This window comes from Triticum urartu, chromosome 7A, assembly GCF_056163025.1.
Source record: "Triticum urartu cultivar PI428250 chromosome 7A, HENAU_Tu73, whole genome shotgun sequence".
Lineage (NCBI taxonomy): Eukaryota > Viridiplantae > Streptophyta > Magnoliopsida > Poales > Poaceae > Triticum > Triticum urartu.
The window spans coordinates 290136644-290150101 of NC_141879.1; positions in this window are offsets into that span (position 1 = coordinate 290136644).

Below are 13458 nucleotides of genomic sequence, written 5' to 3' on the forward strand. Positions count from 1 at the left end.
TCCCTACCTATTTATTCGCGATCGTCCGATTGTGGTCGGAGGGACGGATTAGCCCTAACCAAAAACCCACCTACTTTATAGTCAGTGTAAACCTACCTAACCCTAGACCAACTCCCTCTTTTTCCTCACCCGCGGCCACTCTCTCCTCGGGATCCCTCCCGATCCAAACCCACCAATCACCAGCCCCTATCGATCCCCTCCATCCCGAGCACCTCTGCCCGAGCTCCTCCTGCAGATCCCCATCGCCCTCGACCCTGCCTCGTCGTCCGGCTGACACCCGAAACCTCGCCGGAGATGAGTGCCCCAACAGCCCCGCTCCTTTTTCCCTCCTGCTTCTCAACCTCTCTTTCTCACGATCTCCCCCTTCCTTTCTCTATCTTTCTCTCACAGGGAACCATGGAGCCGCCGCTTGGAGCTCCATGACCACCTCTTCCGCCGTCAAGTCCCCGAACCGCCGACTCCCGGCCTCTACCGACCTTCCCGCGGCCGCCCCGGTGTTCCAGGCCTCCTCCCCGTAGAGTTCGCCACCGCTGCTCTGCTTCCTGATGAGCAGGGGATGAGGCGCCCGCTCCCGTTGGCCGTGATGCCCAGGACCACGTCGACCTCCCTGGCTCGCCTTCTGCTTCGTGCGTGGACACCACGCCAAGCCGCCATCGTCCCCGTGATGTCCCTGCAGCCAAGTCGACGCCGCTGTCCTCTGCATCGCCATGGATGCGCAGCTGGAGCTCCGCGCCCCGCCTTCCTCCGCCTCGCATGTGATCTCCGCCGCACGAGGTCCGGCAGCCCCGCGTCAAGCATCGCCTCTTCCCCGACCTCCTCCTTCGACTCCTTGTCGGCTCCTGCAGGTTCCCGTTGCTGCGCCGCTCGGGTCGCCTCTGCTTCGCGCCTGCACCCTCGTGCCCTGCTGTAGGATCGAAAGTATGTCTAGAGGGGGGTGATTAGACTACTTGACCAAATAAAAACTTAACCTTTTCCCAATTTTAGTTCTTGGCAGATTTTAGCTATTTTAAGACAAGTCAAGCAATCATCACATAATTCAAGCAAGCATGCAAAGAGTATATTGGCAGCGGAAAGTAAAGCATGTAACTCGCAAGAATGTAAAGGGAAGAGTTTGGAGAATTCAAACGCAATATGAGACACGGATGTTTTTCCCGTGGTTCGTATAGGTGGTGCTATCCTACATCCACGTTGATGGAGACTTCAACCCACAAAGGGTAACGGTTGCGAGAGTCCACACAGGGCTCCACCCACAAAGGGTAATGGTTGCGCGAGTCCACACAGGGCTCCACCCACTAAGGGTCCACGAAGAAGCAACCACCCACAAAGGGTCCACGAAGAAGCAACCTTGTCTATCCCACCATGGCCATCGCCCACACAGGACTTGCCTCACTAGCGGTAGATCTTCACGAAGTAGGCGATCTCCTTGCCCTTACAAACTTCTTGGTTCAACTCCACAATCTTGTCGGAGGCTCCCAAGTGACACCTAGCCAATCTAGGAGACACCACTCTCCAAGAAGTAACAAATGGTGTGTAGGTAATGAACTCCTTGCTCTTGTGCTTCAAATGATAGTCTCCCCAACACTCAACTCTCTCTCATAGGATTTGGATTTGGTGGAAAGAAGATTTGAGTGGAAAGCAACTTGGGAAGGCTAGAGATCAAGATTCATATGGTAGGAATGGAATATCTTGGTCTCAACACATGAGTAGGTGGTTCTCTCTCAGAACATATGAGTTGGAATGGTGTATGCGTTCTGATGGCTCTCTCTTCGAATGAAGAGGAGGTGGAGGGGTATATATAGCCTCCACACAAAATCCAACCGTTACACACATTTTTCCAATCTCGGTGGGACCGAATCAACAAAGTCGGTCGGACCGAAAAGGTAAACCTAGTGACCGTTAGAGATTTTCGGTGGGATTGACATGCAACTCGGTAGGACCGATATGGTTAGGGTTTGGGCATAACGTAATCTCGGTGAGACCGATTACACAAACTCGGTGAGACCGAATTTGGTAATTAGCTAACCAGAGAGTTGGTCAGGCAAACTCGGTGGGACCGATTTGCTCTTTCGGTGAGACCGAAAAGTTACAAAGGGGAAACACCGAATTTACATTGCAATCTCGGTGGGACCGATTCGCTCTTTCGGTGAGACCGAAAAGTTACGGAAGGGAAACAGAGAGTTTGCAATCCCATCTCGGTGAGACCGAGATCCCTATCGGTAGAACCGAATTGCTAGGGTTTGGCAGTGGCTAATGACAAGTGAAACTCGGTGGCGCCGGATAGGAAGAATCGGTGGGACCGAGTTTGGCTTAGGGTTTAGGTCATATGTGGATATGGGAAAGTAGTTGAGGGTTTTTGGAGCATATCACTAAGCACATGAAGCAAGAGGCTCATTATGCAACACCTCATCCCTCCTTGATAGTATTGGCTTTTCCTAAAGACTCAATGTGATCTTGGATCACTAAAATATAAAATGAAGAGTCTTGAGCTTTTGAGCTTGAGCCAATCCTTTTTCCTTAGCATTTTGAGGGTTCCACTTTCACATCCATGCCATGCCAATCATTGAGCTTTCCTGAAATAATCATCTTGGAATAGCATTAGCTCAATGAGCTATATGTTGTTATGAATTACCAAAACCACCTAGGGATAGTTGCACTTTCAATCTCCCCCTTTTTGGTAATTGATGACAACATATAGATCAAAGCTTCGACAAATGATAATAAGCATGAAATATATCGTCGCTTTAAGAAGTATGTGATAAGTAAGAGCTCCCCCTAAATTTGTGCATATTTAAAATTTGCTTTGGACTGCAAATGCACAAGGAGTTAGAGTCATGGGTTACTCTTCCATGTCACATACATCTTGGTGGAGCGCTTAAAATGATAAGAATGAAATACATGCACTCATCACCAAGAATAGTGAAAGATCACATAAGATAGATAAGATAATAGCATTAAGCAAGCATTAAGTGTAGCTTATGATCAAACACATGATCATCAATGTCTCACAAATAATGACGTAGTATCTCAAGCACACAAAAGCAAACAAGTTTGAAAAACCACCAAATAAAGCAAGAGAGAAAAGCAACACTCTCTCTCTCTCGAAGCCTATGATCTATACATTTTTCTCCCCCTTTGGCAACAAGTTGCCAAAAAGTTCCTAGAAAATGCATAGTTCTAAATTGACGCTCAGGCTTGATCTTCTGGTGGTGGTGGATTCCGGATCACTCCAAGGACGAAGGCTTCTGTAGACGCTGAAGTAGACGCTGGAGTTGGAGCTGAAGTAGATGCTGGAGCTGGTGGAACTGAGGCTGTAGCTGGTGCTGAGGTGGTGGCTCTTGTGTCAGCAACTGGCACGGCAGACGACCTCGGACCTCGTGGCACTCTGGCAAAGGCATGAGTGGTAGTCTTGCCTCTCCTCTCCTGCATATCATCTTGGAGCTGCTCCACTGCAGTCTGAATCTCCGTTACCTTGACATCCAAGTCATAGAACTTTTGTTCCATGATTCTCTCTAGGCTTGCCTGGTTTTGAGTTAGGGTGGCTAGTCCTTGCTCAATCCGCAGGGTGGATGCAATCAGGTAACCAAGCTGCTCTTGTTTGGTCTTCAAGAAATACTCAGATGCCTCCTCTTGAGTTGGCATCTTGGCAGCTTTCTCCTTCCTTGCCTTCTCCTTCTTTGCGTATGCTTGGGCAGATGATGGCTCGTTCTCAGTCATGACAACTTGATTGTCCTCAAAATCTGGACGGATGGGCAGGTGTTCCTTGTCCAATAAATATATGCCCGTGCCCATCTTGGAGTTAATGAGCTCCTGGATCTGAGGGGCATATCCGCAACTCCTCTTCTGATCTGCTGTAGTCCTTTTGATAGTTTCCACTATGAGGCTCATCACCTTGAACTTTTGAGGCACATCAAATACATGTAGCAAGTTGATAGCATGGCCTCTGATCATCTTGTGATCTCCAGACTTGGGTAATAAGGTGTGCCTCAAGATCCAATTGATAGTTGGCAGCCCTGATAGAAGGTAATGCACAGACCCAAATTTGAAGGTGTCAAGAACTTCATTGGGAATTTCCTTGTACATATTGGACATAGAGTTATGGTCCATCTTCTTCTTGGCATATATGTCCAAGTCATCATCATGCTCCTCTGGGGCATTAATGATCTGTGCCCACTCAGCAACTGTGGATTGGTACCTTGTACCCTCAGACATCCACGTGATCCTCCCATCTGAATAAAAATGTGCTGTGGAGTAGAACTGCATTATAAGCTCCTCATTCCACTTTGTGAGCTTCTGCCCAACAAAGTCAGCTACTCCACAAGCTATGAAGCTGTCTTGCACTCCAGGATAGTGCTCCTCATTGTCCTTGATGTACTGCCAGTCAACCCATCTCATATCACGGACTATTGGCTTCTTATCAAGCAGCACTGTCTCATAGAAGTCCTGTTGTTCCATAGTGTGGAACCTGTAGTCAACAGCAGTCCTCCTCCTTGAAGCATACGGGTCTGCTTCTCTCCACTTCCTCAGCCCTGAATCTCTCCTGAGCTTCATGTCCTCAGCCACAGGATGCGCATCGTTGTGGTCTGGGATCTTGGGCTTGAGCTTTCTCAGAACTTGCTCTTCATCTTCTTCTTCAGCAACAGTCTCAGGCACTGGGGCCTTGTTCTTCTCAGCTGCAGGAATGCTCCTTGTATTCCTCTTTGGCTTTGGCTTGGAGGCAGCTTTGGGCTTAGATGCAGTAGCCCCTGATCTTATGGCATCACCCATCAGCTTGGGTGCCTTGGGTGCTGGTGCAGCTACCTCTTCTTCCTCTTCCTCTTCCATGATGGAAGCCTTTCCTAGCACTCTGGCTACGGTCTTCTTGACCCTTTCCTTTCTTTTCTTTCCCTCAGCAGCAACTGGCTCTTTAGGTGCAGGCTTCTCAGTTGAAGCTCTTGCCTTTGACATGGGCTGCCTGCCTGCTGGCCTTTTGATTTTCAGCCCTGGCTTTGTGCCTAGAGCTGGCTCAACTCTCTTTGATGTGGCCTCTTCCTCTGCCACATAATCTGCATCTTCGGAATCAGAAGTTCTCTTCTTCCTCTGTCTGGTGGCAGCTTTTGGCAAGTTGCTAGGGGTGCTCCTGCTGCCCTCATCTGAAGAGCTGGAGGGACTAGTGCCCTCACTCATGTGCACCTGCTGCTCTGACATGTTCTGGCTATCACTTTGATCAGACATGCTGCAAGCTCTGACTGCTGACCCCTAGTTCGGCGGAGACTCGCTACGGCGGCAACGGCGGGGCAGAATTCCCGCTGACAGCGACGGAGACCAGCGACTGGAGGCGGCTGGCGGCGAGAAGACGATCCGGAGACCACGTTGGCAGAGCAGGCTATCGCACGGGCGAAGGGGTTCGGAGAAATTTCCAAATTTTGCCCGTGACTATATATAGCCCGACCCTGTCGGTGTGACCGAGTGGAACAACTCGGTGGCACCGAGATTCATAACTGCAGGCAGTTACTGAAACTCGGTGTGACCGAAATGTTCAAATCGGTTGCACCGAGATCGAAAACCTAGATCAACTTAATGATCTCGGTAGGACCGAAAGTGGGGTATCGGTCAGACCGAGAATCATAAAGAGGTTTTGGAAGTTTAAGTCTATGACGAATCGGGGACTCCGAGCGCTCCTCACACAGAGTGGTTCGAATCTGACTTGATCAAATTTTGTGATGCAGCATGAATAGAGTTTGAGACGAGAAAAGCATAGATAGCTAGAGGAGGTACTTAGGCATTCTTGTCCATCCACTTGGCAAAAGAAAATAAAACCAAACAATCGAAACAACAAGTGGATGTCCTCGAATGAGTAAAATATGCAACCAGCATGCTCACACAATAAGATGGCAAATGAAATATGTGGCAAGGCATGCACAACCAATTCTAGCATCTATCAAGCAATTTGCGATGACAAGGTCATCTATATATGAGTATATTGACTTAGGAGTCAAGTGAGAGCACTTGATCATAGGTCATACTCATCGTTTAAGCTCAAGTGGGGTTACCACTTTTACATAAAGCATTGTTGTGTTCACATCTTTAGAGTTGCTTTAGCTCAAGTCTTAGAGTAAAGCTCCCCCTAGATGTGATATCCCCCGTAAGAGGGATGAACTAACCTTGGGTTTTGTCGATGATGACTTCATGTAGATGTTGAAGATGTGGATGCTCAATGTTGATGTAGATCACTTGGAGCTATCCATTTGAGTGAATTGCACTTTCAATACCTACATGGGTTAGTCCCACAAGGAACAAACAAGGATATCCATAGACATAGAGTGATGCACACAAAAGATGATGTCCATGAAAACTTTTAGGTTACCTTGTCCCTTGTCTTACCAACAAGAGGGTTTGTGACTCCTTGAACTAGTGCAAGATGTGGAAGTTGATTGCACTTGTTCTTGCCAAAATGATAAGAGTGAAGTATGTTGGCGGAGTCACCCTCAAGAACTCTCTAGTTCTTCTTCTTTTGGATCCACATCATCTTGATGGGAATCCTTGGAGTTGTAGTCATACTTGATGAAGTGGAACTTGGAGTAGTCTTGGGAATCCACTTGACTAAGGTCTTAGGAGCTTCTTCAAATGCGTCAATTTCCTCTTGAAGCTTGTCCTTGCCTTTTTGCTTGTAGTCTTGTGGTGGAAGATCATCTTGAGCTTGTGTCCCCTTGAAAGAAGTATCATACTTCTCTTGTTGAGGAACAAACTTTGTCTTGGGGTATTGATCTTCTTCCCACTCAACTCCATTGGCATTGAACTTTCGTTCAAAACCAACACCTTGATTCTTCCAGTGCATTCCTTGCTTGCGCACAATTTCCTCGAATTGCTTACTCCCGGCAAGGCTTTTGTACACTCCTTTCTCTATAATTCCCTTAAATAAACTATTTTCTTGCTCAAGTGTAACTTGGCTAAGAGAATCATTAGTGGAATCAAGAGAACTACTAGAAGCAACAATATTGGATTTAGCATGATCATTGTTACTGCTAGAGGAAGAATCTTTCTTGTTCTTGTTACTAGACTTGACTTGAGGCATGTAAGTGGATAAGAGTAAACGCTTGGCAATGTAAGAAGAGCTTTTCTTGCGGAGATCATCATTGATTGCTTTTAAGAACTCAAGCTCTTGCTCAAGATTGAGCTTTTCAAAGCGTAATTTCTCATGAGCTCTTAAAAGTTCTCGCTGATCTTCGAAGATAGTTTCATGAGCTAACTTAAGAGTGTTTAGTTCTTTAGTTAGAGCCTCAATCTTCTCCTTATCATTGTCATTCGTTTTATCTTGTTTAGCATGTTTAATTGACGTTTCATCATAGTATTCATCACTAGAGTTGTCAACAAGCAAATCATCACCTAACAAATCATCTTCATCACTATTGAAATCAACATACTCGGGGTGTGTTACCTTAGGACCTTTGGCCATGAAGAATCTTCCAATTCCTTCATTTGGTGAGTCAAATATGTCGTAGGAGTTGGTTGACACAAGTGCTAGACCGGCAACACCTTCATCTTGAGTATCTTCGGAGTCGGAGTGATAACTTCTCTCGGAGTGGCTGTCGGAGTCGGAGCCGGATACCCATTCACCAACATGAGCTTGATGTCTTCGTCTTGTGTAGCTCCTTGATGATTTTTCCTTCCTTTATGAATCCTTGCTTCTCCATGAGTATCTTCGTTCATAACGATCATCTCTACTCCTCCTCTCTCTTGGTGGTGATTCTTTGCTTCTTCTTTTTGGAGAATCTTCTCTTCTCTTGTAGGGAGCCGTACACTCATTGGAATAGTGTCCGGGTCTTCCACAACTGTAGCAGTTTCGCTCTCGACTAGAAGATCTTTTGTCATTGTAGGACCTTGACTTGAAGCTTCTATCTTTGCTTCTACTCTTGTAGAACTTGTTGAAGTTCTTCACCATTAAGCTCAATTCTTCATTGAAGTCTTGTTTCTCACTTGATGATGTAGGGGCTTCACATGAGGCTTTATAGGCACCACTTGATTTGTTGTGAAGTTCCTCTTTATCCTTAAGTGACATCTCATGAGCAACAATTCTTCCAATCACCTCCGTTGGCTTGAGATCTTTGTAATTTGGCATCATTTGGATCAATGTGCACACGGTATCATATTTTCCATCCAAGGCTCTTAGAATCTTCTTGATGATGAATCTGTCGGTCATCTCTTCACTTCCTAAGCCGGCAATCTCATTTGTGATGAGAGCAAGCCTAGAGTACATTTCAGCGACACCTTCACCATCCTTCATCTTGAACTTGTCAAGTTGGCTTTGAAGCACATCCAACTTGGATTCCTTGACGGAGTCGGTACCTTCGTGCATATCAATCAAAGTGTCCCAAATTTCCTTCGCATTCTCAAGACGGCTAATTTTGTTGAATTCTTCGGGGCACAATCCGTTGAAGAGAATATCACAAGCTTGAGCATTTTATTGCAACATCTTCAACTCATCCGCGGTAGCTTCACGGTTTGGTTCTCTCCCATCAAAGAAGTCACCTTGCAAACCAACACACACAATAGCCCAAACGGCGGGGTTATGTCCAAGAATATGCATTTTTATTTTATGCTTCCAACTAGCAAAATTAGTACCATCAAAGTAGGGACCTCTACGGTGGTAATTTCCCTCGCTAGACGCCATACTCTCCTAGGTTGTGAAACCAAGGCTATGACCACCAAAGCTATGGAGATCAAAGCAAATGGAGACCAAAGCTCTGATACCACTTGTAGGATCGAAAGTATGTCTAGAGGGGGGTGATTAGACTACTTGACCAAATAAAAACTTAACCTTTTCCCAATTTTAGTTCTTGGCAGATTTTAGCTATTTTAAGACAAGTCAAGCAATCATCACATAATTCAAGCAAGCATGCAAAGAGTATATTGGCAGCGGAAAGTAAAGCATGTAACTCGCAAGAATGTAAAGGGAAGAGTTTGGAGAATTCAAACGTAATATGAGACACGGATGTTTTTCCCGTGGTTCGTATAGGTGGTGCTATCCTACATCCACGTTGATGGAGACTTCAACCCACAAAGGGTAACGGTTGCGAGAGTCCACACAGGGCTCCACCCACAAAGGGTAATGGTTGCGCGAGTCCACACAGGGCTCCACCCACTAAGGATCCACGAAGAAGCAACCACCCACAAAGGGTCCACGAAGAAGCAACCTTGTCTATCCCACCATGGCCATCGCCCACACAGGACTTGCCTCACTAGCGGTAGATCTTCACGAAGTAGGCGATCTCCTTGCCCTTACAAACTTCTTGGTTCAACTCCACAATCTTGTCGGAGGCTCCCAAGTGACACCTAGCCAATCTAGGAGACACCACTCTCCAAGAAGTAACAAATGGTGTGTAGGTAATGAACTCCTTGCTCTTGTGCTTCAAATGATAGTCTCCCCAACACTCAACTCTCTCTCATAGGATTTGGATTTGGTGGAAAGAAGATTTGAGTGGAAAGCAACTTGGGAAGGCTAGAGATCAAGATTCATATGGTAGGAATGGAATATCTTGGTCTCAACACATGAGTAGGTGGTTCTCTCTCAGAACATATGAGTTGGAATGGTGTATGCGTTCTGATGGCTCTCTCTTCGAATGAAGAGGAGGTGGAGGGGTATATATAGCCTCCACACAAAATCCAACCGTTACACACATTTTTCCAATCTCGGTGGGACCGAATCAACAAAGTCGGTCGGACCGAAAAGGTAAACCTAGTGACCGTTAGAGATTTTCGGTGGGATTGACATGCAACTCGGTAGGACCGATATGGTTAGGGTTTGGGCATAACGTAATCTCGGTGAGACCGATTACACAAACTCGGTGAGACCGAATTTGGTAATTAGCTAACCAGAGAGTTGGTCAGGCAAACTCGGTGGGACCGATTTGCTCTTTCGGTGAGACCGAAAAGTTACAAAGGGGAAACACCGAATTTACATTGCAATCTCGGTGGGACCGATTCGCTCTTTCGGTGAGACCGAAAAGTTACGGAAGGGAAACAGAGAGTTTGCAATCCCATCTCGGTGAGACCGAGATCCCTATCGGTAGAACCGAATTGCTAGGGTTTGGCAGTGGCTAATGACAAGTGAAACTCGGTGGCGCCGGATAGGAAGAATCGGTGGGACCGAGTTTGGCTTAGGGTTTAGGTCATATGTGGATATGGGAAAGTAGTTGAGGGTTTTTGGAGCATATCACTAAGCACATGAAGCAAGAGGCTCATTATGCAACACCTCATCCCTCCTTGATAGTATTGGCTTTTCCTAAAGACTCAATGTGATCTTGGATCACTAAAATATAAAATGAAGAGTCTTGAGCTTTTGAGCTTGAGCCAATCCTTTTTCCTTAGCATTTTGAGGGTTCCACTTTCACATCCATGCCATGCCAATCATTGAGCTTTCCTGAAATAATCATCTTGGAATAGCATTAGCTCAATGAGCTATATGTTGTTATGAATTACCAAAACCACCTAGGGATAGTTGCACTTTCACCTGCATCGCGCAGCCAGCCGCCTCTGCCTCATCCGGTTCGAGCGAGACAAGGAGCGCCGAGCCGCAAGCCCCTGCGCCTCAAGCCTCTTTCGTCGGCAAGCCCTGCCTCCGCCGTCGTGCCAAGTTCCCGCTGCCGCTGCGAGCCACCTCTTCTGCATCCCTCTTCAGTGAGGACAAAGCTAGCACGTCGCTCGACTGGGTCCTGCTCGCGTTGACCGCGCCTCCAAGGCCCAACCTTCCTCCCCACGCCAGGCCCAGCGCTCCGCCAGGCCGGCCTGCCTCTACCTCCTCTGCCGAGCTGGGCCAAGGCCCACTGGGTGAGGCCACCCCCAACGCCCCACCTTTTTTTTCCTACTGTTGGGCCAGTTCAAGTTTCGGCCTGTTTAGGTTTTTTTCAGATCTGCGAATCTAGTTATTTTTTCAGAGAACGCAGTTTTACAGAATAGCCCTTGCACTTCATGCATATAATAACTCATCATCCGTGCACCGGATTAAAATGATTTATATATGAGAAATGACTAGAATTTCATCTAGTTTCATAACATGCCACTTTCATGCATGTTTAAAATGTTTAAATTGTTGTTTGTGTAATTTTGCTCATATGCCCTGTTTAAATGGTTTATTTCATAACTAAATAACCATAGCTCCATTTTAAATAATCTTTATATGTAAATGGGGTAGAAAAATGCATAGATTAACATGGTGGCATTACTTTGCATGTTTAACAACTCTAAAATGTAGTTTAGGGCAGAACAGTACCAAACCTAATATATGCATATGAGGATTTTCCGAAATTGTTGTTTGTTATTTCCGACCTCATTTAAACTTGCCTAGATAGGTAGTTTTCATATGCTTCACCTCTTGCCATGCTAACCAACACTTAATATTGTTGAGTACATAAACGGGAGAGAACTAAATAAGTCATGTGGTGTTCCGTCAATACGCAACTCGTTGCATATTGAGCTCCACTTAATTTGTAGTATTGTTTGTGCACTTTGCCATGCCATGCCTCATTAAATCGGACATGCATCATACTTGGTTGTGCATCATGCCATGTTTATGTGATGGTTGTTTACTATGTTGTTTGCTTCTTTCTAGGTTGCTTCTCGCGTTAGCTTCGTTTTCGTTCCAGAGTTGTGAGGTTTCGTTCGACTATGTCCGTTTGTCTTCTTCATGGACTCGTTCTTCTTCCTTGCGGGATCTCAGGCATGATGACCATACCCTCGAAATCACTTCTATCTTTGCTTGCTAGTTGTTCGTTCTATCGTTATGTTGCGCTACCTACCACTTTTTATGTCCTGCCTCCCATATTGCCATGTCAAGTGAGGGAGTCCTGGATTAGGGGGTGTTCGGGTAGCCGGACTATACCTTCAGCCGGACTCCTGGACTATGAAGATACAAGATTGAAGACTTCTTCCCGTGTCCGGATGGGACTTTCCTTGGCGTGGAAGGCAAGCTTGGCGATGCAGATATTCAAGATCTCCTACCATTGTAACCGACTCTGTGTAACCCTAACCCTATCTGGTGTCTATATAAACCGGAGGGTTGTAGTCCATAAGCAATCAACTCCATATACAACAATCATACCGTAGGCTAGCTTCTAGGGTTTAGCCTCCTTGATCTCGTGGTAGATCTACTCTTGTACTACCCATATCATCAATATTAATCAAGCAGGACGTAGGGTTTTACCTCCATCAAGAGGGCCCGAACCTGGGTAAAACATCGTGTTCCCTGCCTCCTGTTACCATCCGGCCTAGATGCACAGTTCGGGACCCCCTACCCGAGATCCGCCGGTTTTGACACCGACATTGGTGCTTTCATTGAGAGTTCCTCTGTGTCGTCGCCTTTAGGCCCGATGGCTCCTTTGATCATCAACAACGATGCGGTCCAGGGTGAGACTTTTCTCCCCGGACAGATCTTCGTCTTCGGTGGCTTCGATCTGCGGGCCAATTCGCTCGGCCACCTGGAGCAGATCGAAAGCTACGCCCCTGGCCATCAAGTCAGGTTTGGAAGCTTAAACTATACGGCTGACATCCGCGAAGACTTGATCTTCGACGGGTTCGAGCCACGGCCAAGCGCGCCGCACTATCTCGAGGGGCATCATCTAGCTCTGCCCCCGGACAGTGTCCTGGAGGCCGCACACGCATCGGTTTCGACCCCCAACTCGGAGCCTATTGTGCCAATCGAGGATGAGCGGTTGGACGTCACCTCAGGGGTTGCGATCCCAAAAGCGATCGAGCCGAACGCCAGCCCCGCACTCTGCATGATCCGTGACTCCGAGGATCCGGACTCCTTTCCGAACTCCGAACCCCTCGCGCCCCTGCCGATCGAATCCGATTGGGCGCCGATAATAGAGTTCACTGCCGCAGACATCTTTCAGCACTCGCCTTGTGGCGATATCCTGAACTCTCTCAAGTCTCTCTCCTTATCAGGAGAGCCCTGGCCGAACTACGGTCAGCGAGGATGGGATACGGACGATGAAGAAATTCAAAGCCCACCCACCACCCACTTGCTAGCCACTGTCGACAATTTAAACGACGTGCTCAACTTCGACTCCGGAGACATCGACAGCATGGATGACGATGTAGGAGATACCGACGAACCAACGCCCATAGGGCATTGGACAGCCACCTCATCTCACGATGTGTACATGGTGGATACCCCTAAAGGAAGCGACAACGAGGAAAAAGGGGATGGGACAGGAGATCGACCCCCCGAAAAGCAATCAAAGCGTTGGCGTAAACGCCGACCCAAGCCCCACCTCGACAAAAACCCAGCCATAGAGTAGGACGAGCCGGTAGACGACGAGCAGGCCTTAGAGCAACCGTCCGAACAGGGCAACACGGATAGAGAAACCGAACATCCCTCCTCCGGCGAAAACGGCATTCCGGATGACCTCACGCCGAATAAACCTATGGAGCAGAAGAATCTCCATGAGAGGCTCGTTGCAACTGCACGCAGCCTAAAAAAGC